The sequence below is a fragment of the Oryzias latipes genome, chromosome 2 (genome assembly GCF_053564925.1).
Source record: "Oryzias latipes strain Hd-rR chromosome 2, Olatipes_Hd-rR_3.1".
NCBI lineage: Eukaryota > Metazoa > Chordata > Actinopteri > Beloniformes > Adrianichthyidae > Oryzias > Oryzias latipes.
In genome coordinates, this window is record NC_136238.1 from 47,475,707 (window position 1) to 47,502,865 (window position 27,159).

The 27,159-nt window shown below is 39.1% G+C and overlaps 1 long non-coding RNA gene across 1 annotated transcript; it reads left to right on the top strand.

The window, feature by feature from the left end:
* Positions 1 to 25,996, top strand: LOC144989480 (uncharacterized). Its single transcript, XR_013653714.1, has 3 exons — positions 1 to 2,886; positions 17,531 to 18,079; positions 23,555 to 25,996. It is a non-coding gene; the product is annotated as an uncharacterized LOC144989480 (long non-coding RNA).
* The last annotated feature ends 1,163 nt before the right edge of the window (positions 25,997 to 27,159 follow it).

Here is a 27,159-nt window from a genome sequence, read left to right on the forward strand (position 1 = left end):
TTTTTTTTTCTGATTCGTCTGAAACTGGCGTTGATCTGTTCATTATCTCCAGGTGATAAGATAAAATGGTTGCTATGGAGATAAAAATGAACCAAAAAACTGCCAATTTAAAAAAAGGGGATTTTCCATCGATTTATCTCATGTAGTTCTCACCAATATGATCATCTTAATGTGTTTTTCTGAGTCAGTTGATGATGCTGATCGTTCACACAAAGCAGGACTGCGGTCCAAAGTCTCTGCTCAGAATCATGCTTCTCTGCATGGAGCAGCAGCTTCATTCTAACAGCCACAGATCTTTTTACAAAGTGGGTTGCAGAAAAATATCTCCATAAACATTAGAATAATGTCAAAGACAGACTGACTGTTTCTCCACAGATCTGTCCAAGTGGGGTTAGTGCACGATTGAGCATCAGTATGAAACACAATTGATCAGTCCGTGTGCATCAATTATCAGATTCTTTCAACCACTGGCACCTGGGGGGCTCAGAATATTTCAGCCCCTCAGAGCTGAAACTCTTTCTCTTTAGGACCCAGCAGCGTATTGACCGCTGCAGCTGCAGTCACGTGATTTCTTGTATTTCTTTTTTTATTTTTTTATTTTTTAACAACTTTATTGCACATTATGCCATTTTACAAGAAAGTACTTTTAGGTATGCAATAAAAAAACACAACAGCATATATCAAATACACATCTGTAACATACAGAAGAACAAGAATAGAAATAGAATAAGCCAGGGGGTTAAACTCTATGAAAAAATACTGAAACTATCACATACAGACAATGTTCTGATTGCTTTTTGTTTCTCTGAATTTCGAATACTGTTGATATATTGACCTAAATCAGAAAGGAATACAGTGAAACAGGGTTTTCTACCAGAAAATTTACATTTATGAACATGGAATTTGGCCAAAATGAGTAAAAGATTTAAAAGTAAACCAGAGTCCTTTTGCATATGTTTTGATATTAGACCCAACAAGACATCTTTCCATAATAAGAAAAAACAAGAATCAATTTTATCATTAATAAAATCACACAACTTCTGCCAAAACACCTTCACTTTGGGACAATACCAGAAAAGATGGATAACTGTTTCAGGGGAATTACAACCAAAACTACAAAATGTCTCAATGTTTAATTTAAATCTATTTTGAATAAACGTTTTAGATGGATAAATTCTATGGATAATCTTAAAAGAAACTTATTTAACCTTATTAGTGATTAAAAATTTATTGGGTATTTGCCAAACCTCCTTCCATGCAATATCTGCAACAAACATGTTCCAATAAGACATGCTACGAGGAAGTGAAACAACGTTCGTTTGAAATAATGTTCTTATTGCTTTGTTGTTTTTCCTGGGATAACCGGTCAGACATATTTTCCCCACAAGAGTATTAATGGGAGAGAGTAGAAAAGGCTCCTCAACATGAACTCTGTGTTGGAACTTAAACAGCATGCAGACACCAGAGGGAACAGCTCCAAACACTCTAGCATATTCTAAAGGGGGAACAGGGAAGTTACATTTAGAGAGAAACTCCTCATAAGTTAAAAGTAAGCCCTGGTTGTTAAATAATTGAAACACAAAAATAATCTTATTTTGAAACCAATGTTCTATGAAGAGTGATTTACGTTTATATAAAATGTCCCTGTTATTCCAGATAGAATATTTGTGAGGTGAAAAGTTGTGTTTGTATACAAGGGACCATGAAATGAAGGCTTGGCTGTAAAATGCAGATAACTTAAGTGGGATTTTACATACATCATAATTACACATGAGAAAGAAATCAACACCACCAACTTTTGATAAAATATGAAGAGGTATAGTGTTCCAAATGGAGCTGGGATTTCTAAAAAGTTGTTTCAGCCAATTAATTTTAAATGTGTTATTTAAGGTATAAAAATCGAGAAAATTGAGGCCACCTTTGTCATAGGAGTTCATGAGAACATTTTTTCTTAAGTAATGGGTTCTGTTTTTCCAGATGAAATTAAAAAGCATTTTGTCCATTTCTTTGATAATTTCATCATCAACATGTAAAGCCAAAGCTGCGTACGGTAAGCGGGAAATACCTTCTGCTTTGCTGAGTAAAATCCTTCCTCTCAAAGATAAATCTCTGGAGAGCCACTGATTCAATTTCCTTTGACCTTAGCCTCAAACTTACCGTGGGAGCTAGCATAACCTGCTTTCTGGAATACCCCCTGTACATTGGAATGAGACACAGCTATTTGTTCTATTTGTTTTGAACAATAAAGTTTAAAAAAAAGCAACGTGACACCGCGCGATGACGTCACAATAGCTCTCAAAAAGTTTCCTCGATGCATTTTTTTTGTTTTGAATTTTTTCTTTACTATCTCCTGAATTAAAACTGTTTTAAAAGAAATTGGAAGCTTTTTTTTACTTTATTGAGGTTCAGTTAAGCAGTACATACGTCTCTTTTTAAATAAAGTCTCGTCACGTGACCCGGAAGTAAACAGCACGAGGCGCTAGCAGCGTTAGCTTGTGTTGAGAGGTCGGTGGTGTTTTGTTGGGACGTTTGTGAGGTTTTTGGACAGAAAGGACGATACGTGGTTCGTGTGGGAACTCTCAGCATTTTCCAAAGTGTCGTAAATGAGTGAAGAAGTGTTGAACGGAAAGACAACGTGGATTGCTGTGATTGTGAGACTAGCAGATGATCGATCGGAGCTGCAGTGAAGAGGACGGCGGTGTTTGTTGTGGGAGTTGGAGCTGAAGATCGGAGCAGGAACCATGTCTTCAGAACCTCAGGAAGGTTCTGTCAGAGAACAACTTTCTGCTGCTGAAGGAACCATCGTCCAGAACGAGGAGGAGCTCTGTCGTCAGCGCAGACTGCTGGATAGCAGCTGGAACCCGCAGCTGCAGCTCCACGTAGTTGGTATGTGACTAAACATTTTAAGTTCTTTGGTTGCCCTGATCTTTTTGTCACTGGAACGGGCTTGTTGCAGTCCCGTCCGGCCTTCACAGATTCGGATGGTTCAGGACGTCCAGAAATGAAATGTGCAGAAATGAAAAGACACACTAGAGTCTGCATGAATGTTCAAACCTTTTCCAAAAGGGGAGAGGTGGAGAAACACGACCTGTTGGGCTCTGTGGCTGTCCTCTCTCTGTCCTCAAGGCTAAAAGGCTTTTTTATCATTCAGTAAGGGAAGATGTAAACATACTAGATACGTCATTAGAATGGAGTGTTTTTGTCTAGTCTGCATTGCAGGTGTTGTGTCTCCATAAACACTCCAGTACAGAAAGAAAACAGAGACTAAAGTCCAAAACAGGCCTCCTGGTGACCTTGGTACATATTATCTGTTACTGAAGGCAGGAATCAAGCAGATTTCTGCAATAAAAAATACATGAATATATAGAATCCATTAAATGCAGAATAACAAGAACATAGAAATTTGCTTCTTAAATAGTGGGGCGTACTAGTAATGGTTGTAGGCACAGGCCATATGGGCAATTGCCCGGGGCGCAGATTTAACAGGGGCGGCTCAGTGCTTGGGGAAATAAATATTTGCCTCTATTGGTTGTTATTGGTCTGTGATATGACAGAGTTTGTACCAGCCTGAAACCTGTGAATTGCCACCTGGTCCTTTCTTTAGCCGCGGTTCATGGGCAAAATATTTTCATCGGATCAATGCTCGGGTTAAAATTTAACCGTGCACATGGGATCAGAAAACCTTTTTCTGATTCGAACAAATGTTCACATGGGCCACACTCTATGGGCCACACAATATCATTAAATTGACATTTCATATTATTTGATTGAATTATTTTTATCAGCATTAAATAGTTCAGTTGGTCTAAAATTTTTATAGGTTAAATAAGGCTTGACTGATTTATTTTTTAAATTTCTGGCATTTTAAGCTTTTTTCAGTTTTTGACCAGAACGGGGTTTCTGTGTGGCATAAATGAAGTTAACATTTTATCGAAAGTGGATTTATATTGCTTTTTTTCTTTAGTTAATTTTAAAAGATGCAATTGTAGTAGGCCTGGGCGATAAATCGATAGAGCCCAGATATGTATTGTATGTATATGTATGTACTGTATTGTTAATCCTTTAGAAAATGCTGCTACTCTCAGGTGAATGTTTGTCTCCTTGTAGTCTAGAATACAAAGTGGGACTGAAAACACAGCTGGCACTTTAAGTAAGTAAAAGACGCGCCGGCAGCATTGAAGCTGCATCAAGGGAGTTGTGTGAGAAAGCCGTGGTTGTTGCTGGCCTGAAGCCAACACAGCCCGGCGTGGATACCTTTTTCCAGACGAAGCTACCGCCATTTTCTGCGAGAGCAGCGGCAAAAACAAACGAGACGAGCGGTGTCTTGAAGCTAAAAAGCCTGTGGTTCTCCAGAAAAACATGAACATGTAAATAGGGATGGGTATGGTTAAGGTTTTAACGGTACTACTACTCTTATCGATACTGCTTATCGATCCGGTATTTTAACGGTACTCTTATCGATACTTTTTGAGGACGAAAAATAAATAAATAACAAATTAAGAACATAAAGTGTTTTATTTCCTCATTGTGCAACAACATCTGTTTTTTTTTAACAAAACATTTTACTTTATACATGAGTGTTCCAGACAGGATATTTATTTAATTATATAATCTAATTATTTTTATTATTTATGAGCGTGATGTTTCCTTTGATCTTTTGTCCATTTTCCACAACCTTGAATAGACTTTTCTGTCTGTCAAACACCAGAGTTAAGTTAAGTTAAGTTAAGTTAAGTTAAGTTAAGTTAAGTTAAGTTAAATGATAGAAACAAATTCACTTTGATGCAGACTCCTTTCTATTTATTTATTTTCTTTAAATCCAGTAAACCCAATAAATTATATTAATGTTACGGATGACAACTATCATTAGTCATTAATTATTATTAAGTATTAGGAAGCAGCTGATAGTTTGTCGAGGGTCTGGAATCATAAGCGGTGAATCTAAGCCCCGCCCCTCTATCTGTTTGTTGTATGCTCCGCGTACAAACACCCCCACCCCCCTCTCGCCGCCCCAGCGTGTTCTACACAAACAGCGCAACATACGGTCATCGTAGCAGCAAGGTGATGGTAGGGGCTCTTTGACGCAAGCTTAATAAATTTTACGCAGCAATGTTAGTTCTTAGTCTAGGGCGCTCACGTGTCCCCTAAGACAGTGTTTTTCAACCAGTGTGCCGCGGCACACTAGTGTGCCGTGGGAAATTGCCCTCATTAACTGAAACATTTACGATCTCCGGGATTTCAGCTCTTTGTTCATCCAAACAAGCCCTGATAAAACACTAAGAAATAAGGAATATGACAGATCATAAAATACTTTTTTCTTTGTTTTTATTTGATTCTATTAAAGACATTTTGATAAGAATGACGGCACTGATTTAGCTGCAGCTTAATCTCCGTTTTAGGAAAAGTCCCGCCCCTTTAACTGTCTCCACCAATCATTCTTGGATTCTTAATCACGTGTCATCAGTCTGACCAATCAGAAGTGGTTAAAGTCTTCACTTCCTTGTTCTGCATTCTGCTGATAAAGTCGCTCAGTTTCAACAAAAATACCAGCTAAAGCTCGTCTTTAGTGGTGTAGCTTTCCATAGAATCCGGTGTCAGACCGTGGAACAAGTGATCAAAACAATAAAGCTCAGAGACGCTGGTCTTTCTGCATTCGGCGGATTATTGAACTACATCTCCCATGATGCATTGGGTTAAAAGTAACAGCGTGGATCTCGGCGCACAACTCGTCTCTCCTCTTAACGTCTTGAAACCACAACGAGCACAAATCAAACAGTTTTTTAATCTTTTAACTTAACTTTTATTACATCTTTTAGAGCAAAAAACAGCTGCAGCTTCCAGCTTTTTCTGCCACAATTATATATATATAAAAAAAAAAAGAATGTGAGATTGTGGAGGAACTGTAGCTCAAAACAGACTGAGTTTCTCCCGTTTTTATTTTTTTATTTTTTATTTTTTTGAATGCTGGTGTGCCGCAGGATTTTTGTCAAGGTTTAAGTGTGCCGCGGCTCAAAAAAGGTTGAAAAACACTGCCCTAAGAGATCACCTCTGACTGTGTGTGCGCTGCCTTGTCTTGTGTGTGTATGTGCGGTGCGAGCTGTCTGAACAACAGCCCCGCCCCCTGTGCACACAAATAGACAGACAGAGCTCTCCTCTTCAATGAGAATACAGAAATTAAAATCATCATTAATTAACGGAAAATTGACTGACTTAATGAGTTAAACATGGCAGATAACGCTTGTGGGACACACAAAAAAGAAAAAGTAACTTCTCCAGTACCGATAGCAGAACCGTTCATGTCAGATCTTAACGATACTGCGGTCTTGAAGAATGTGGCCCCGGGGCTGGTTCAATACCGGGGCTCGGTACCCAACCCTACATGTAAACATAGATCACATGCAGCTTTTCCCCAAACGTGTTGTTCACAAAGACGTTAACTTTTAGATGCACTTCAAGTTTATATGTATTTTATCCCTGGTCATTTATTTTGAAAGCAGTTTATGTCTTAAATAACTTAAAGGAAAGTTCCTAGCTACTTGATTTTTAATTTTCTGGGACAATTATATTTTTGTTTACACCACATTTGCACTAAATGGTGTCATTTATTTTTTATCAAAGACAATATAATTTGTTTACAGAATTAATCTCTGATTAACAGCTATTTTTAAATTAAGCAATGGCTATGGTTTTGTTTTTCAAAAGTTAATACCAATGTGTCTGGCATCTGCTTGATTTATTTATTTTTTATCCTGTTTACAGCAGTTTTGTACTAAATAATGGCTGCTGTTCATGTTCACTATTGTTTAGACCAAATTTTACAGATATTTCCAAACGAAATTGTCATTGTTTGTCAAAGACAGAGTATTACTGATTTCAGCAATGTTACACAAAAGTCTGTTATTCATTGCACCAAATAGGACACAAGTTGTTCATTATCATGCTGTTCAAAAAATAAATGGGGAAATATTTTACAAAAAACAGTTATTCAAGTTCTTCTTTCTTAAAGTTTGATATATTGTGAGTTGTTAGAGACAAGATATTCAATTATCACAATATCGCCATATCGTGATAGTATCGTTATCGTGAGCAATGTATCACAAATCGTATCGTATCGTGAGGTACCTAGTGATTCCCAGCCCTACTAGTTTCTGTTGAGAGGGCGGTGGTGTTTTGTTTTGCAGGGCTATTGTTGTTTTGGGGCTATTCTTCTTGTCAGCCTGGAGCTTGCACTCTGTCTCCCTCTGCTTGCCTGCTGTCTTGTGTTGGGGGCCCTGTGGTGATCCTGCTGGCACTGGTCTTTGTGGTGGACCTAAAAACAAATCTTATTTTATGCAGATTTACAAATACAAATGTTCTGTATTGTTCTGTATTTGTACATATTTATTAGGCCTGGGCGATAAATCGAATAAATGGATGAATTCGAATTTTTTCTTATGGGCAATTTCAAAAATGACTGCGACTCCTGCTGCTTCATCATTTTCTCCGTGGAGAAGACGGGGTTTATTAATTTATTTAAAACCTTAGACCCCACAAATGAGCTGTATTGTTAATCCTTTAGAAAATGCTGCTACCGTCAAGGTGAATGTTTGTCTCCTTTTAGTCTAGACTACAAAATGTGACTGAAAACACAGCTGGGACTTGAAGTAAGGAAGTAACCTTTATATTGTGGACAAGTGAAAACAAGTGTAGAATAAAAACATAAGACAAAAACAAGACAAAATTATTTAAACACAAGTCCAAAAAGGGAGTAAGAAGAAAAATCTTATACTTAACTTTGATTCCAAGAGTGTGTTCATTTATTTATTATTCATCCCAGAAATGGGAGTTACATTTGTCTTGCATTTGATTAAATCAAAGCATCATTTGCTTTAAGTTGTCTGCCGTTTGTACTTATTGCTTTCTTTAAGTAGGATGGGGGGAAAAAAAATCGGGGAAAAATCGGAAATCGAATAAAAAAAAGTAAAATCGGAGATTTTATTTTTAGGCCATTTCGCCCAGTCCTAATATTTATAAATGATCATATTTCTGTATTTATACTTAACAGGGGTTGACATAGCCCAGAAATTTGCACTGGCCCACAGGGCCAGTAGTTTTTGAAACTTACTGGCCCTGCCTGAAAGTTACTGGCCCGACACCGCGCATAGCGGGACCCGCCGCTCCGCAGGTGCTTGCAACTTTAGGGGGGTCCGGGGGCATGCCCCCCCGGAAACTTTTAATATGGTGCAATTTGGTTCATTCTGGTGACATCACTTATTTCCACACTTTTCAATGACTGAAAATAGACCATATCAAACTTAAATCTGCTCTAGTCTGTTTCAGATGTTTTGAAGAGAGCACTGCAGTGTAGTAGGTAACACTAGTTCAGAAGTTTTCATGGTGCTTCTAACGGCAAATATCGCAATAAATCATAAACCTTAAATGTGTTAAAACAATCTAATGGCAGCTTGAACCATTTAACGAATCAAATAAATCCCTTAATGCATTTGACCAATCGGATGGACGCCTTCACATTGTTGACCAATCAGATGGAGCCCTGTTATGTTAGATGTTTGTAACCTATGTCAACGAGGGTCATTTGGAGTATAATTTTTAAACTGGGAATGGTTATTTGGTTATTTTGCTGTTTGTTTATATACCGCAAATTATATCGTTATCGCAATTTTATTCTCTGATATCGCATATCGAGAGTTTTCCCTAATATTGTGCAGGTCTAACTGAGATCATTCAGCTAACTAGAAATACTTACTGCTTACAGTGTTGTAAAGAAAATCAAAATTAAGTAGTTTAACATTCTACTGCATTTGAGTCTGAGATTCAGGTATTTGGAGTTGCCTTTGATTCTTTGACATTCAGCTTAAAGCTTAGTGGATACAGTTTCATCTTCAATGCATTCATTAAATATCTTGCTGTCCATACTACTAATTATACCCACTACTCCATCCAACATATTCCTATCTATTCCTGCCATGTCTTCCACATCTCTGACATGCTTCAGTCTCTCTTCAGTGACGGTGTCGGATTTATAATCAAATGTAATAATAACCCACTGGCTTGTGCCTTCGTTGTTGCTGTTTAACATTGTTTTGTATTGAATTGTTACATTCAATAAAGTTTGAAAAAAAAAAGTAGTGAGCGCGTGCCGCGTGATGCTCGGCAGTGAAAGCCGCGCGCGCGCAGGCGGGAGAGAAGGAGAAGTGATCAAAGGTTTCCCATAGAAACCCTTGAAGTCTGAACACAGGACTAGCAGAAAAACTAAACTATGAAGACGAGGTAAATCTACACGTTTTCGCAAAATTTACTTTATTGAAAAAGGTGAAGAATATATAAACCGTTAGACATTTTTGTGGCCCGAGCGGACAAGTGAAAAGTAAAGTCTTGTGGTCCGCACTGCTCGAAAAACAGGACCGGGCCAGCGGACAAATGGCTATGTCGAGCCCTGCTTAAATTCTTTTACTTTTTGGACATTCTTTCTAGAGCTGTGACGGGGTGGGATTTTATATCACTGTGGTGATGAACCAGCAGGGGGCACAGTGTCGCGGTTAACCCCCACAAAATCCCCCGGCGGCCGTGTCGCAAATGAATACAATTACAACGCAGTAATCTTTATTATACCATGGTCCGGTTGAATACTCGATTCTGATTGGCTGCTGGGTATGCATTAAAACCTGATAACCGCACGGTGAAAAAAGAATTTCCGGTCAGCTAGCTTAAATGTTTTGTATCACTGCGCCGGCTTCTTTAAAACAACCTTTTGCTTCATCATCTGGACAAAAACAAGCAGTAAGAGGAGAACTTTCTCTTTGAACTGATGCTTTATTCAAACCATCGGAAAGATCAGCATATATATCGTCGAATCTTGACTGCAGCGGTAGTGCTGCGCGACGAGGACTACATGTTATGTGATGTGGCGCGATGCGCCGCATCACATAACATGTAGTCCGCTCTTTGGGAGAAAAGCGATCCAAATCGGAAAAAAAAACAAGAATTACGGACTAAAACCTGGTTAATATGTATTGCTTTTGTAAGTGACCATGGTATAAGCTGGTTAATGGCCTTCGAGGTGTGCGTTATTACTTTTTAACGCACTTCACGGAAGCAACCTCCGCTTCGCGTCGGGCGGTTCAGGCTTCCACGGCGTGCATTAAAAAGTAATAACCGCACACTTCGTCGGCCATTAACCATTACTTAACAGATAACAGTAACAACTAACTACTTACCTGTCTACCTAATGAACTAACTGTATAGGTGTTGTAGAATGACTGTGTGTGTGTCAGCGCACTGTAGAAGGAAGGTGACAAAGTGTCTGAGGTCTCATTTATTACTGGACAATATATAATATTCAGAAAAGATGTCTGTACCAGAGAGCACAGGTGAAACTCGCGTGCAGCTAGAGAGCAGTCTGCTGCAAAAGAATCAGAGTCAGAATTCATTTATTGTCATATGCACAGCTTTGACACCGAGGGTGTAGGGTGTACATGGGTGTAGATGGGTTACCAATGGGGAGGGTCTGGGTTAGGCCTGGGCGATAAATCGATCAAATGAATTAATTCGAATTTTTTGTTACGGGCGATTTCAAAAATAGCTGAATCGAGTTTTTATGTGCCGCATTTTTGGCTCCTCAGAGCTTCCGTAGCATTAGTTTCACACTGCACGCGACAAACAACACACGAAACAGCACGCGACAGCATGGCTAACGGTGAGAGTGGGCAGTTTGTTCCCAAGACAGAAATAAACTCATCTGTTGTGTGGAACTGGTGTGGGTTTGCTGTCACAGACGAGGAGGAAGAGACCCCCCCCACGCTGCTACATTTACCTAAAGGAGCCCATCGGGGTAACCGCGACTCCTGCTGCTTCATCATCAAGACGGGGTTTATTAATTTATTTAAAGTTTACACCCAGATATGAGCTGTATTGTTAACTTTTTAGAAAATGCTGCTACTCTCAGGTGAATGTTTGTCTCCTTTAGTCTAGACTACAAAGTGAGACTTAAAACACAGCTGGGACTTGAAGTAAGTAACCTTTTTATTTTGGACAAGTGAAAACAAGTGTAGAATAACGAAATTGGACAAAAACAAGACAAAAATTATATAAAACAAGAAAAAAATACATAAAACACAACAAAATTATGTAAACACAAGTCCAAAAGTGAGTGAGAATAAGAAAAATTTTATACTTAACTTTGATTCCAAGAGTGTTTTCATTTATTTATAATTCATCCCAGAAATGGGGGTTACATTTGTCTTGAGTTTGATTAAATAAAAGCAACATTTGCTTTAAGTTGTCTGCCGTTTGTACTTATTGCTTTCCTTAAGTAGGGGGAAAAAAATCGGGAAAAAATCGGAAATCGAATTAAAAAAAATAAAATCGGAGAGGCCATATCGCCCAGCCCTAGTCTGGGTCATTGCTGACAAAAAAAGTCGTATCTCAACACTGTTTGTTACAATGTGTAGATACAAGAAAAAAACTACACCATTTAAACACAGAAGCACATATTCAGACGACACAGTACACGAGGGGTGTGGTGACGGGGGGGAGCCTGAAAAGCAGCATAACCTTCAACACAACAGCGGTTTTCACACTCTGGAAGCGAATATCTTGTTTTGTTGGAGCCAAGGACAGGAGTCCTCATCTCAGAGGGGGGGTCTGATTAGATTAGATTTTCCCAGCGCCAGCTGGTTGTTTTGCTCTGCCGGCTGTGTCCTTGACTGGTCTTGTAATTCAAGGTAGATTTGATCCGAAAAATGGGCTATTTAGACAAGTCTTGCCTCAATTTGGGCAGAAATGCGCTCCAAGTTGGTATCCATCTTCTGCACAAGTTCAAAGATCGAGAGCATCCTGCTTAAGTGGGCAAGACAAGCACAGAGCTTTTGATCCACTTGTGAAAGTTTCTCGTTCTGAGTCTCTCCTCCCTGAAGAATCCTTTCACAGAGCTCGGAGGAATCGCCTCTCTCCGTCTTCCGCTCCCAGACTGCCCGATAAATCAGAAATGCTCCGATCCCAATGAGAAGGAATCCAATTATCATAAATCCAAAGAGGTACACATCCTTGACGTCTTCCACAGACAGCTGGGCCAGGCACACCCGCCTCCACTTGCCCCATGGATCGTTGGTGTATCCAGCCGCACGGGTGCCGTCTGGGCAGGAAGGGTCCGCTTTCCCGTTCCTTAGTGTGGAAAACACGCACCCCCAACACTCGTGTGTACGCTCCTTTTCTGGTAGTCATTAAGCCTGACACCCATGAAGAACACGTAACTTTGCGCTGCACAAAATAGTTCCCTACCAAAATATGTAGTGATATTCATCGAAATCTAACAGTGTTCAGTGTTACGGAGTGAATCTCCGATTGTATTTTTTTTAATTCGACTTCCGATTTTTCCCCCCGATTTTATTTTATTTTTTTCCCCCCGCCCTACTTAAGGAGAGCAATAAGTACACGGCAGACAACTTAAAGCAAACGTTGCTTTTATTTAATCAAACTCAAGACAAATGTAACCCCCATTTCTGGGATGAATTATAAATAAATGAAAACACTCTTGGAATCTAAGTTAAGTATAAGATTTTTCTTCTTACTCCCTTTTTGGACTTGTGTTTAAATAATTTTTTCTTGTCTTGTTTTTTATAATTTTGTTATTCTACAAAAGTTACTTACTTAAAGTCCCAGCTGTGTTTTAAATCCCACTCAAGGCAAACCCACACCAGTTCCACACAACAGAGGATTTTTTTCCTTTCTTGGGAACAAACTTCCCACTGTCACCGGTAGCCATGCTGTCGTGTGCTGTTTCGTGTGTTGTCTGTTGCGTAACATACTGCCGTGTGAAACTAACGCTACGAAACCTCTGGGGAGCCAAAAATGCGCCACATAAAAAATTGATTTAGTTATTTTTGAAATCGCCCGTAACAAAAAATTTGAATTAATTCATTCAATTGATTTATCGCCCAGGCCTATCTGAACGTTGTAAATTTGTCTTATTTCCCCTGAGACGGAAACTTCTGTTGTAGAATGAGGGTGTGTATGTGCTTCTGAAACCGTGGGCGTGTGTGTAAGAAGAGGGAGCTCAGAGGGAGTGAAGAAGAATAGTAATACAAGATTTCCCCCAGAAACCCTTGAAGTCTGAACACAGGACTAGCAGAAAAAGTCAATTATCACCAAATATGAATGTGTTTAATGTGTTATGTGTATTATAGTTCCAATCATGCACCATATGCAGAACTTTAAAAAAAAAACAAAAAAACGTGCGGTGATGACTGTTATCGTCACACCCCGACTTCTTTCGAGCATTTACTGGTTCTGTTCCACAACTTCCCTCCATTACAGCTTCAGTTTTTCTATTTTCTTCTTAACCAGGGCTCCAGACTTTTTTCACCAGGAGCACAGTGGCCCCTAACTGAAAATTTTAGGGGCACAACCAGAAAATTTAGGGGCGCATACCGTAAATCAAAATGCTGACCAGATCTACTAATTTCAGAAATTACAATGTGCTGTTTCAAATTCAGTGTCACATTTTATTCTGCACTTTTGAAGATGCAACAACAAGGTAAACTGACAGAACCATGGCTGTCATGCCAGTACAAATAGTAAACAAAATACCATACATTCAGAATAAAAAAAAATGCTTGGTAACAAAGTTCAGTCATTTCACAGTTACAAACAATACTTGTATGTAAACATTAGAGGCGCTGTCCAATAACATTCCACTAGAACATGTAGGTCTAAACAACTTGAACTAGCAGTGGCGTTGCTTTCTGATTTATCACAAGATACTACATGTTTCAGGCTGACATTGTGTTTAATCAGTGTATTCTGTTTAAACTGCAAAGTGCCTGTACTATCGGCAAACTTTGTGTTCCCCGCACTTTTGGGGTAGCTGCAGCAGTATTCGCAATTCGTATAGTTCGACTGCTTATAGTACCTCACCCAGCTGAATTCTTTCAGCCAGTCTTCTCAAAAATAGTGAATGCGGGCTTTTTTCGCCACACCAACCTCTGACTCTGCATCATCATCCGATGGTGAGACTGTAGACTCTGGCACTGGTACAGGTACACTATGGAAGCGATTCTGTAGCATAAATACATATAAAAGGTAGGGCTGGGCGTAATGGCCTAAAAAGAAATTCTCAGATTTTATTTTTTTATTTCGATTTCCGATTTTTTTTCCCCCCCTACTTAAGGAAAGCAATAAGTACAAATGGCAGACAATTTAAAGCAAAATTTTTTTAATCAAACGCAAGACAAATGTAACCCCCATTTCTGGTATGAATTATAAATAAATGAACACACTCTTGGAATCAAAGTTACGTATAAGATTTTCCTTTATCTCACTCCCTATTGGACTTGTGTTTTTTATATAATTATGTCTTGCTTTATATAATTATGTCTTGCTTTATATAATTTTTGTCTTGTTTATGTCTTGTTTTGTTATTCTACACTTGTTTTCAGCTGTGTTTTCAGTCACACTTTGTATTCTAGACTAAAGGAGACAAACATTCACCTGAGATTAGCAGCATTTTCTAAAGGATTAACAATACAGCTCATATCTGGGCTTTAAATTATTAGTTATTGTCTTTATTAGTTAAAGATGATTAAAGCAGTAGAAGTCGCAGTCAACATCCCCCCCTCTCCCCCCCCGGCTTACTCCGAAAACAAAATCCTCCTGTTTTTGACTTTTATTTTTAATTATGCTACAGAATTGCTTTCATGTAACACTAGCCGCAGGTCAGAAGAACGAATCAATAGTTGGCTTGCTCTTAGCTCAGACGCACGCACATATCAGGTTGTGATGATATTTGTCTCTGTTTTTCAAAACAGAGACACACGCTCGATTATCTCCAGGCCCCTCCCCCTCCAGGCATTTTAGCCACTTACAGTGGCCATTCCCTATTCTTCTCACACGCATTGGCCGCCACAGGCATCCCTCAATGAAACACTAGTGTGTGCTCGCGTCTCATGGATATGTGTGCGAGTGTGTGTTTGCGTGTGTGTGTCTGCGTGCGTGTGCGCTCGCGTCTCATTGATTATTTCATTGATCATTGACGTTCCCCTTCCACGTTTAATGTATAAAAAATACGGAGGGTGGGGAGGCAGATCTACTGGTAGCACATGTGCGACTGGATGTGAAATTCAGTTGCACACTCTCAAATTTTGGTCGCAAAATGTAACCATTTGGTTGCAGTCTGGAGCCCTGTTATTGTACATTAGCAGAGCAGAAGTCTTTTTTTAAACACAAAATCTGTCGTTTTGCGTTGAATATGTGAAAAACAACAACAATAATGATGATGATGGATTAGATTCATCTGCACTTTTCCAGATGTTCAAAGTGCTTACAATGTGTCCGTTATTCATTCACTCCTCATTCATACTTGGTGATGGTAACTACTGATTTATCCACAGCTGCCCTCTGACCATCACCTGGACATTCATACACATTCACACACCAGTGGAGGCACTCTTGCCCACGGACCCAACAACAACAGTGGACTTGGGGGAATCTAACCGCCGACCCTTCAATCATTGTCCTACTAGCTCAACCGCATGAGCCACTGCCGCCCCTAATATGAGAATAAATTCCCAAAAGAATAAATTCCCAAAAACAAAGTACAGCATAAATGAGTACACTCCCTTTAAAAAATACTAATTTAATCGGAAGCTCAAAGAGCAAAAAAACATTTCCAAACTTTCCACAAAGTTGACTTTTATTGAACACTTCTTTAACTCTATAACATGAAATAAAGGTTAATGATCTAACTTAGATTGCATTATCTTCCGTTTTACTTCAATTGGTTTAAGCAAATCCACCCAGCAACAAAAACTACTACAACTAATATTTTGTAATGAGGCCGTGATTTTTTAAGGACAGCAACCAAGTCTTCTAGCTATGGAATGAACAAGTTGCCGACATGTTACAACATCTATCTTTTTCCATTCTTTAAGAAGAACCTATTTTAGAGCCTGGATGGAGAGTGATGCTGAACTTGTTCTTCAGAATTCCCCACAGGTGTTGGATAGGGTTCAGATCAGGAGACATACTTGGCCGTTCAATCACCTTCACCCTGTTCTTCCTCAGAAAATACAGCAGTAGCTTTAGAAGTGTGTTTTGGATCATTGTCGTGTTGGAAAAGTGCTCAATGACCAATGAAGTAATGGCAGCATCTTCTTCTTCAGCATAGAGCACTACATTGTTGAGTTCATGATCCCATCAATGAAATGCAGATCCCCCACACCAGCAGCACTCATGCAGCCCCACATCAGGACACTGCCACCACCATGTTTCACTGTAGGCACCATGCATTTATCTTTGAAATCCTCACCTTTACAATGCCGTACAGTTTTAAAATGATTAGTTTTGAGAGTGGTGATCTTTGTCTCATTACTCCAGAGTATTGAGCCTCAGAAGTCTTCATCTGTTTCAGCATGAGCCCTAGTAAATTTTAGGCATGCTTTTTTGTGGACGGGCTTTAGGAAAGCCCTTCCTTCCTGGACGATAACCAAGCATGCCATTTCCTCTGCAGTGTGCGCCGTATGGCGTCATGGGAAATAGTGTCTCCAGTTTAGATTTCTACTACTTTAGCTAACTGCAGTGAACTTTCATGGTGGTTTTCTTCAACCCTTCTTATCAGAAGACCCTCCTGTCGAGATGTTAGCTTGCATGGACGTCTCTGTATGATGGTGACACTTCCATCTTTCTTTAATTTTTGGATCACTTTTGCTGTAGTAAATTTGACTGATATGTAAAGCTTCGCCGACCTTGTAGCCCTCACCTTTTTTGTGCAAAGAAAGGATTTCCTTTCTCAGATTTTGTGACATTTCTTTTCCCTGGGGAGCCATTGCTGACAGCATGAAATGGGACGGGCTGTTCTTTGTTAAGAAATGCTCTTTTATGGTCACCTGTGTGCTGGACACCTCTTAAATAAGTCATTAGAGTCAACTGTGTTTGGATGCCTGTTAATTAGAAATTTGTAGTCTTGAGTTTGACTTTTGTCATAAGACTATGACTGAGGTGTACTCATTTTTGCAACATGGGTATGAATTAATTTGTTAGGAAATCAATTTTTTGTATGTAAATTAACAGATCCTGTTTGTAATCAATAGCCAACCTTTATAGGAGTATTTTGTAATCTAGTATTTCACAGAAAATGTTGATTATGAAAGGATGCTAAAGGTTTTCTGACACATGTAGTGAAGTGTATTCATTTATGCTGAGCATTGTATTTGTTTTAATTTGATTTTCTTTAATAAAATTATTAAAAATGTTATGAAAAATTTTAAGGTGCTTTTTAATTACTATTTAAGCATTTATGTTTTGATTTAAAATTTTATTTAAATACTGACAATTTTAAACGAATGAGTGACACATTTATTCAATTATTTTATATTTGATTTATTTATTTCATTGAGTCTCTTCTGGTCCTCCAGATTCCTCAGACATTTTCTCCAATGATCACAGGGTTTATTGATGCTTGGAAAAACCCAAAAGTCCTGGAAATGTATAAAAAGTATAAAGAAAATGTTTAAGTGTTGTGTTTGTGTCCCTGCAGTCCTCCCCCAGCATTGGATGACTGAACAGGAACATCTCTGCAACCAGCAGAGGAACTTCAGAGTGGAACCAGAACCTCCCCAGATTAAAGAGGAACAGGAGGAACCAGAACTTCCACAGACTAAAGAGGAACAGGAGGAACCAGAACTTCCACAGATTCAAGAGGAACAGAAGGAACCAGAACCTCCACAGATTAAAGAGGAACAGGAGGAACCAGAACTTCCACAGATTAAAGAGGAACAGGAGGGACCAGAACCACAACAGATTCAAGAGGAACCAGAACCTCCACAGATTAAAGAGGAGCCAGAACCTCCACCGATTAAAGAGGAACCAGAACCTCCACAGGTTATAGAGGAACAGCAGAGCTTTAATGTAACTGATAGTCAGGATGAAGAAGGAAACCAACATGAAGAATCAACATCAACTACAGATAAAGAGACAGAATCAACATCAACTACAGATGAAGAGACAGACCCACAGAACAGAGATCAGAGGAAGAGGAGGGACAGAAGTCATGTCCAAAGTGTGGACAGCTCTCACATGTCAGCAGGTCAGTGTGACTCTGATCTTCATCTCCACACTATCGGTATGTTCACTTCAACAACGGTTCTATCTTGAGCTTCAAGCTCTCCAAACATGCAGTCCATCAACAGCGTGTCCTGGAAGAGTCTCTTCTGTCCCTTCCAGTAGAAAAGACAGAAGACATTGTTGGTCAGTGCAGCCCACAACATTCTTCAAATCAGATGATCTTAGTTAGTCCCTCCAGCTAACGACAAACAGGAAACCTTAACAGATCAAAGAGAAAATTGTTAGCAGATAAAAAAGTCCAATCTGTTTTGTCGTCTGTGGTTCTAAGTTTGTAGTTCAGTTCTTTTCAGCAGATTTCTCTGTCAAACCCAAAATCCATCTAAACCTCTTTGATGTCTCCATGTCTCCAATTCCAGACATTCAGACAGATTCTATTTCCAAAACTACATTTCAAGCTAAAACCCAAAGACAGGGTCCTGCTCATGGATCTGCAGACAGAAAAGATTCCAACCTGAACACATCAGTGAAAAACTGCTTAGTGTCAGAATTGTTCTCCATCTTTTCTGGACTGATTCTTCCTCCAGTGCAGCTTCATCTTCATCAAACTGCTCCTCATTGGTGGGTGGAAACACAACAGGGAGGTTTTTCTGAGTCCAGTTCAGCTCCATGAATGTTCAGGCTGTTTAATGTCAGTGATTTCAGTTCTGCTGAGATTTGCTTCACTTCCATAAGAACCTCAGCAGCATCAGGATCATTTTGTTGATGGTTTGTCTGTGGAATGACATTTCAGACTCATAGCTTCAGTGGAGATCAAGAGTCTGGAACCTTTAACACTAAAAGAACCATTTGATCCAGTTTCTTCCAGACCAAAACCCAACAAGAGCCACAAAGTTCCACTTCACTGTTTAACAAAATACTTTATATTTCTGTTTTTCTGGCTGTTAAGACAATCATTTATCAATTGTAGCTTTTAAAAATGTCCAAAAAAAAAGAATTATGACAGTGATATTAGAACTGTCATGATATTAATTTGTGTGATTAATCAATCATCACCTGTTATTAAGTAATTTTATTAATCTATTTTAATCTAACCTAATAATTGCTGTGAAAAGCCTGATTTTGAGGTATTTTTATTGAAATCTGTGACATTGTGGTGAAGAAAAAGATCTTAATTCTAAAAATCTTTTTAATGTTTCTTATCATATCAGACCTCCAACCTCTACGTTTACACCAACAAGGTGGTTTTTTTTTTAACTTCAACAATCAAAAAACAAAAACAAAAGGCAAACCTCAAGTCTAGTCTCTAATTTAACACACGAAACCAGTAGGAACACTTTTCTGAGCAATCTAAAGAAATGTTGACCACACACTTCCTAACACTACAGTACATATCAGGGGTTGAACTAGCTTATCATGATTGGCTACTGGTTGCCCTAAAAACGTGACTCAGACCGCCTGACTAATCACTGTTGCCTGGCTCAAATGGCGATTAGATTTGTTGTTGTTATTACCTGCGTTTACACGGACAAAAGTAATCGGAAAAAATGCCTGATCGGAAGAAAAACACATCATATAAATACGCCGTTCGGAATATTCTTTCCAGATCAGACTTTTTCGGATCAAAAGTTCTTTCCGATAGAGATAGGTTGGTTATGCTGATTGTTGATCGATCGTGTTGCATGTAAACAGTTCATTTCGATCCTGTGTCACTACTGCTCTGGTTTACGTCACGCATAGACGGTGCGGTGCTCCAGCTTTGGAGCACATACAGGACTGACCGGCTGCTCCGCGCCACCGAACTGTGTCTCTGAGCAGAGCAGCCAGAGTGATAGCTCTGTGTTCGAGGACAGGCTGCTGTTATTCCCATATATTTACGTGCAGCCAAGATGCAGATTGTGGCATTTCCTGCATGGATTTATGTATTTTAAACAAGGCTAATGTTGTTAGCGCATGTTAGCCCACTCTTAAGCCTGACTTCTTCTGACTCCGTTCCACCACAAAAAACAGTACTGACCACACAGATTAAAAATAAAATGATGATCTAACAGGTGCTTCATAATAAGCATAACAATAATAAAGGACGTTTAGAAGATCATCTTGTATATTACCGAGCTGCTAGCTATCTACTGTGTGGCAGTTTGTTTACACCGGGACTCATTTCTTCTTCCGGTAATTTCAACACTACTGCGCATGCCCAAATGATTTATTCTGACCAAAAGTGTGACCATGTGAACATTTGTTTCTAATCGGAAAAAGTTTTTCTGGGCCCATGAACACGGTTGAATCTAAATCCGACCGTTGATCCGATCAAGATGTTTTGCACATGAAGCTGCCGCTATTGACAAAAAAGATTATATCAGAACATTATGTTGTTAGCAACGGTATCTTTTACAGCTATTAAGAAATTTGAACCAATCATGATCCATATTTAAAAAAAAAGTAATTGAATGACATGCAGTTATTTTTGTTGTAGTAGGACAACAGGGTCATGATTAGTCAGTACAGAAAGTTTGGTGAAAATAGCTTCAGTATCTTCAGAGCTATTGAGCATCTTTATTATGAGTCATTTCTCTATTAAAATTTGATAAAATATATACAATAAAATAAATATTGACTTTTTTCACAAAGTATTGATTGTAGCATAAATATTTTCATGAGTCTTCATTACCATATAAATGTAGAAATTAATTTGTTTTTAGAGATTATTGATTTTTGCAGAATGGTTTTTCCTCAGATATTGCACTTTGCTGACAACGGTGTCTTGGCAGCCGTCTCCCTGCCGTGTCTCCATTTACACCTCAAGAGATCACTTCTCAATAAAAGTCAGGGGAAAAAACATATTTTTTCCTATTAAATGTATTTGTAGTTGTAGCTGAGTGAGGGAGGAGCTGTGGTACTGTATGAGGTCGTCTGGAGTGGCAGAGAAGTATGTCAGAGTAGTTCAGGACATGTATGAGAGAAGTATGACGGTGGTGAGATGTGCTGTAGGTCAGACAGAGGAGTTCAAGGTGGAGGTGGGACTACACCAAGGATCAGTTTTGAGTCCTTTTTTGTTTGCTATGCTGATGGACAGGCTGACAGACGAGGTAAGACAGGAATCTCCCTGGACAATGATGTTTGCGGATGACATTGTAATTTGCAGTGAGAGTAGAGAGCAGGTGGAGGAACAGCTAGAGAGGTGGAGGTTTGCTCTGGAAAGAAGAGGTATGAAGGTCAGTCGTAGTAAGACAGAATACATGTGTCTGAACGAGAGGGATCAAGGTAGAAGCGTTAGGTTACAGGGGGCTGAGGTGAAGAAGGTGCAGGAGTTTAAGTACTTGGGGTCAACAGTTCAGTGTGATGGGGATTGTGGAAAAGAGGTGAAGAGGCGAGTGCAGGCAGGTTGGAGCGGGTGGAGGAAAGTGTCAGGAGTGTTGTGTGACAGAAGAGTACCAGCAAGACTCAAAGGAAAGGTGTACAAGACAGTGGTGAGACCAGCTCTGCTCTATGGGTTAGAGACGGTAGCAGTGAGACAGAGAAAAGAGGCTGATATGGAGGTAGCGGAGATGAAGATGTTGAGGTTCTCCTTAGGAGTGACCAGGTTAGACAGGATAAGGAACGAGTACATCAGAGGGACGGCTCATGTTGCCTGTGTTAGCGACAAAGTCAGAGAAGCCAGACTGAGATGGTTTGGACATGTTCAGAGGAGGGATAGTGGATATATTGGTAGAAGGATGTTGGAGATGGAGCTGCCTGGCCGGAGGGCAAGAGGACGGCCAAAGAGGAGATACATGGATGTCTTAACAGAGGACATGAAGTTGGCTAACGTTAGGGTAGAAGATGTTCATGATAGAGTGAGGTGGAAAAGGATGATTCGCTGTGGCGACCCCTGATGGGAAAAGCCGAAAGAGAAAGAAGACTCAGTTGTAGCGTGCTGTGATTCACAGCAGCAGATTCAAGCAGTTGAAATCACTTTCTTGAGGTTGTAACTCTAATGAATTTGTCAGTTGTGGTTTTACTTGTCAAACTTTACAGCAAAAGATTTTTACATTCTGTTTTATGTTTTTAAGTTCTCACATCAAATCTTGAAGCTCGTCCATTTTGACAATTTTTACTGTCTGCGCTGCCAGCAGCACCTTTAGACTAACACGCACACATAAACACACCCACCAACACCACCACAGGCAAGTTTCTGACCCCGATTGATGGGGCCCCAGACCTCGGTCCTGGAGATGATTTCTAAATAAAATAAACATAATAACAGACATGTGAATGTAACTTTATTAGCAGCATATTCCTAACATAACACAGCTGGTGTTGTGCTGAAATAAGCCTCAGAGACTGTGTCAAACATTTACTATAGATGCCTGCATCTTTACAGTCAATAATGGCAAGAATCTAAAACATTTTATTTGTTTTCAGACTTTTTTCCTTTTTATAATTTCATATGAAAATAATTAGAGACAGAATCAGGTTAAAAGAACATTTTCTGTCAGTCCCTCTGTCCCCTTTCTAGTACATCTGTCCTATTTATTTCAGCATGATTTAATTTGAGTAAACAGTTATATAACATTACAGACCTGTTTGTACCATTTATGAATTACTTATCTGCATTTTCATTTCCTTAAAAAAAACAAAGAAAATATTATCTTCTATCTTTTACTGGTTCAGACTATTTACTGAAACAGCTCTCCTCATGGGGGGGGTGTAGGGGGCCTTTTTCAGCACAGTTTTATACTGTTGTGCTAAAGAAAACCAAAAATCTTATTTTAAAAATTAATCGTTTTTTGTTGTGCATATTCTGAATGATACTACAATATTTCTTATTGGTGCTTAAAGGCCTGTTCACACCGGGACGAATTTCGCCGGCGATTTTTGCCGACGTTTAACGCCTCGTGACTAAACAAAGGGCACCAATGAGAGTGTGCACACCGACGCGAAAAAACGCCACGCGTCAAAGCGTCAAAAAAAAAAAACGCCTCGGGTTCGTTTTTTTTTTTTGACGCCTCGCGTCGAAATCTATTCGACCAATGAGAATGGCGCTTTTACACACGTGTCTGGAGCTTCTGTAGTTACAGTAAAACACAACTTGGGGGCGCTCAAACACAAAACTGCCTTGCTAACAACACATACCAGCGAAGAAGATAGACGCCAAGTAGCGTCTGCACTGCCGCGAAGAAATAATGACGGACATTCTAAAATATCCCCGAACCAAACACCAGTTGGAGCTACTGGTCCTTGAAATATTCATGTTTTCTTTGTATTATTCTGAGAAGCGCGTAAATACTTGCCCTCTTCTTCTGAGTGAAAAGCGACTTTAAGAAGCGTAAAGTTGCGCAGCGCCACCTTGTGTACACGAGTATTTCTGTTTACATTAAGCGCCATCTAATGTCAGGGAATGAAATTGCATGTTCGCTCGGCTCATCGTCAGCGAAAATCGCCTGGGTGTGAACACGGGCCTTAACAATAAACAAAGTCACCACAACATATAAAAAGGCCTCTACTTGTGTTTCTGCAGCTCTCCCCCAGTGTTGGATGACTAAAGAGGAAGATCTCTGCATCCAGCAGAGGAACTTCAGAGTGGAACAGGAAGAACCAGAACGTCCACAGACCAAAGAGGAGCAGGAGAAACCAGAACCTCCACAGATTAAAGAGGAACCAGGGGAACACTGCATCAGTCAGAATGAAGATCAGCTTGATCTGAAGCAGGAGACTGATACCTTGATGAAGATTCCTACTAATGAGGAAGATGAGAACAGTGAAGCAGATCTAAACAATCAGCAGAGCTTTAATGTAACTGATAGTCAGGATGAAGAAGGAAACCAACATGAAGAATCAACATCAACTACAGATGAAGAGACAGAATCATCATCAACTACAGATGGAGAGACAGAATCAACATCAACTACAGATGAAGAGACAGACCCTCAGAACAGAGATCAGAGGAAGAGAAAAGACAGAAGTCATGTCCAAAGTGTGGACAGCTCTCACATGTCAGAAGGTCAGTGTGACTCTGATGTTAGAAAAAATCCCAAGAAGACAAATCTTGGTAAGAAAAGTAAACAATCTCAAAAAGAAGAGAGACTTTCCTCTATCAAGTCTGGTAAAAACTCAAGATTACTTAGTAACCCGTCTGACTACATGGAAACTGGGTCTGATGAAAGATCTTATATCTGTAAAGAATGTGGTAAAAGCTTTTGTGACATATCTCTGTTCAAAATTCACACAAGAATCCATGCAGAAGATGAGAGATTTTCGTGTAAAGAATGTGAGAAAAGTTTTAATTACATATCTCATCTCAAACAACACATGAGAACTCACACAGGAGAAAAGCCTTTTTCTTGTAAAGAATGTAATAAAAGTTTTAGTCATGCATCTACTCTCAAAACACACATGAGAATTCATACAGGAGAAAAGCCTTTTTCTTGTAAAGAATGTAAAAAAAGTTTTAGTCATGTATCTCATCTCAAAACACACATGAGAACTCACACAGGAGAAAAGCCTTTTTCTTGTAAAGAATGTAAAAAAAGTTTTAGTCGTGTATCTCATCTCCAAACACACATGAGAACTCACACAGGAGAAAAGCCTTTTTCTTGTAATGAATGTGATAAAAGTTTTCGTGATGTATCTACTCTCAAAAAACACATGAGAACTCACACAGGAGAAAAGCCTTTTTCCTGTAAAGAATGTAATAAAAGTTTTTGTGATGTATCTAATCTCAAATCACACATGAGAACTCACACAGGAGAGAAGCCTTTTTCCTGTAAAGAATGTAATAAAAGTTTTTGTGATGTATCTAATCTCAAAACACACATGAGAACTCACACAGGAGAAAAGCCTTTTTCTTGTAAAGAATGTAAAAAAAGTTTTAGTCGTGTATCTCATCTCCAAAGACACATGAGAACTTGTAAGACTTTTTCTTGACAATGTAAGGATTTAGTGTAAACTCTAAATTCTAAACTTTTCTAATAAGAGGTCGACCTCTCAACCTCTGTACCAGAATCAGAATCAGCAGAATACTTTATTCTACAGGGGAAAGTTCTGTATCTCAAAAAATTATTTCTTTTTATTTCTTTATTTTATTCCCTTTATTTCTTATTTTAAAATAAGTTTTTAATGCTCAAAGCTTCTGGGGTGAAACCCCAATGTTCTAATGGACTCCATAGCAACCTGAGCTTTCATTTCATGTACACAGAGCCACAGGCTGATGGCCTCCATACCATATTGATGCAGTAACTTCATTAGAGGGAGGCCCAAGTGAGTATTGAATGTGTAGAATTTACATTTTCTACAGACTTTCATTGTTTTGATGTGATATTCTAACTGCCTAGGACAGTTGTTTTGTTTTTATCTTCTCCACAATTACTAAACCACAATTATTAAAAGTAAAAAGTAAAGAATCAATCCATTTCAATCTTTGTATACTGATACTAGACATTGAGTTTTACTGCTGACAAAATATGTACAACCTTTTTACAAAATGAATTATTTTAGATGTACCTGTAAATAGAATTTTTTTAAATAGAGATAAAACTTGAATGTCTTCATTGTTTTTGTAGTTTATGCTAATATGATGTACACATTGTGTGTTTCCACAACATTTGAAATATTTTGTTTGCATCTTTAATTCTAACACTTTTACGTGATCAGTGAACATTTCACTATTATTTTAGCAAAAAGTAGCAACTGCAGTGTATGCTTTGTTAGGTCAAGTAACCATTTAGTAGAGATGGGTATTGTTAAGATTTTATCCATACTACAGTTCTTATCGATCTGCTGCTTTTCAATCCGGTATTCTTATCTATGTTCTTATTGATACTTTTCTGTGTAAAAACAAGGATGTAGAAGACAAAAAACATACTTTGTACATGAAAACCTTCTATTTTAGAACCATTTAAAACATAATGTATTAATGTAGCGTCATTTACAACACTAAAATAAAATTATCATTAATTCCCAATGTGTCTTTGTAATATTTTTATACACTTTCAGGGAGTAGTTCACAAATTCTTGGAGAAGGTAAAATGTTTACCCCCCGACACACAAACACACACTGTGAAAAACTGTGACAAAATAAGCCAAAGCGATTCAACTTTAATACCATATCAAAATCTTCAACAGTCCTGCTGCTGGAGACTGGAAAACATCAAATAAAAGATCGTTAACTTTGTAAGAACGACAACATTGAACCTGTGTGCAAAAAAAACAAAAAGTTTTGTTAATGGCAACAGCAGAAAATCTGACAAAGATGGGATATAGATTGGAAGCAGAATGCCCCCAGCTTTCGGCCCCATGAGTGGATGCCCCCTCTCCACACCCAGCAGAATTCAGGGAGTGTGTGTGCTGTAAACCTCATCCTCAAGGTGGAGTCTGACGTGATTTCAATGAACTGATCCTCCTCAGCAGATCTCAAACCAGCAGCTGCTGCTGCATTAGATGGATCTGTCGGTCAGTCGTATTGAGCTCTGTTGTCTGGGAAATATTTGAGAAAGAATCCTGGAAGGGAAGAAATGTACAAAGTGAATAATCCTTTATAAAATGTAAACAAATTAAAAACCACCAGTCTCAGATCTTTAAGATTAACGTTTAATTTCTTTATTAATTTTTTCCTTACAAGTTTTTTACTCTTAAAACGGTGACTGACTCCACGTGTAAGCGCCTTACATCACACGCCGCTCCCCCCTTCCTGCAGCGTGTGAGGTCTGTTTTTAGCGCACTTGCGCACGCACACCCTCGCACACTCACATCTCACAACACACACTTTTTTCCATTCCTCAACAAATTTGATCACAGTTGCAGAGGAAGCAAGGTGTACGTTTTTTAAGGGGCGACAGTGGCTCAGGTGGTTGAGCGGATCGTCCAATGATCGAAGGGTCGGCAGTTCGATCCCAGCTCCCACCAGCCAAATGTCGTGGTGTCCTTGGGCAAGACACTTCACCCTCCTTGCCTCCAGTGTGGCTCCACTGGTGTGTGAATGTGCATGGATGATCCAGGTGATGGTCAGAGGGGGCGTAGGCGCGAAATGGCAGCCACGCCTCTGTCAAACTTTTTAAGTAAAAATATGAAATATTTGCTGCTTTTCAATAATTTTTTAAATTAAATAAATATATATTTTTTTGCTTT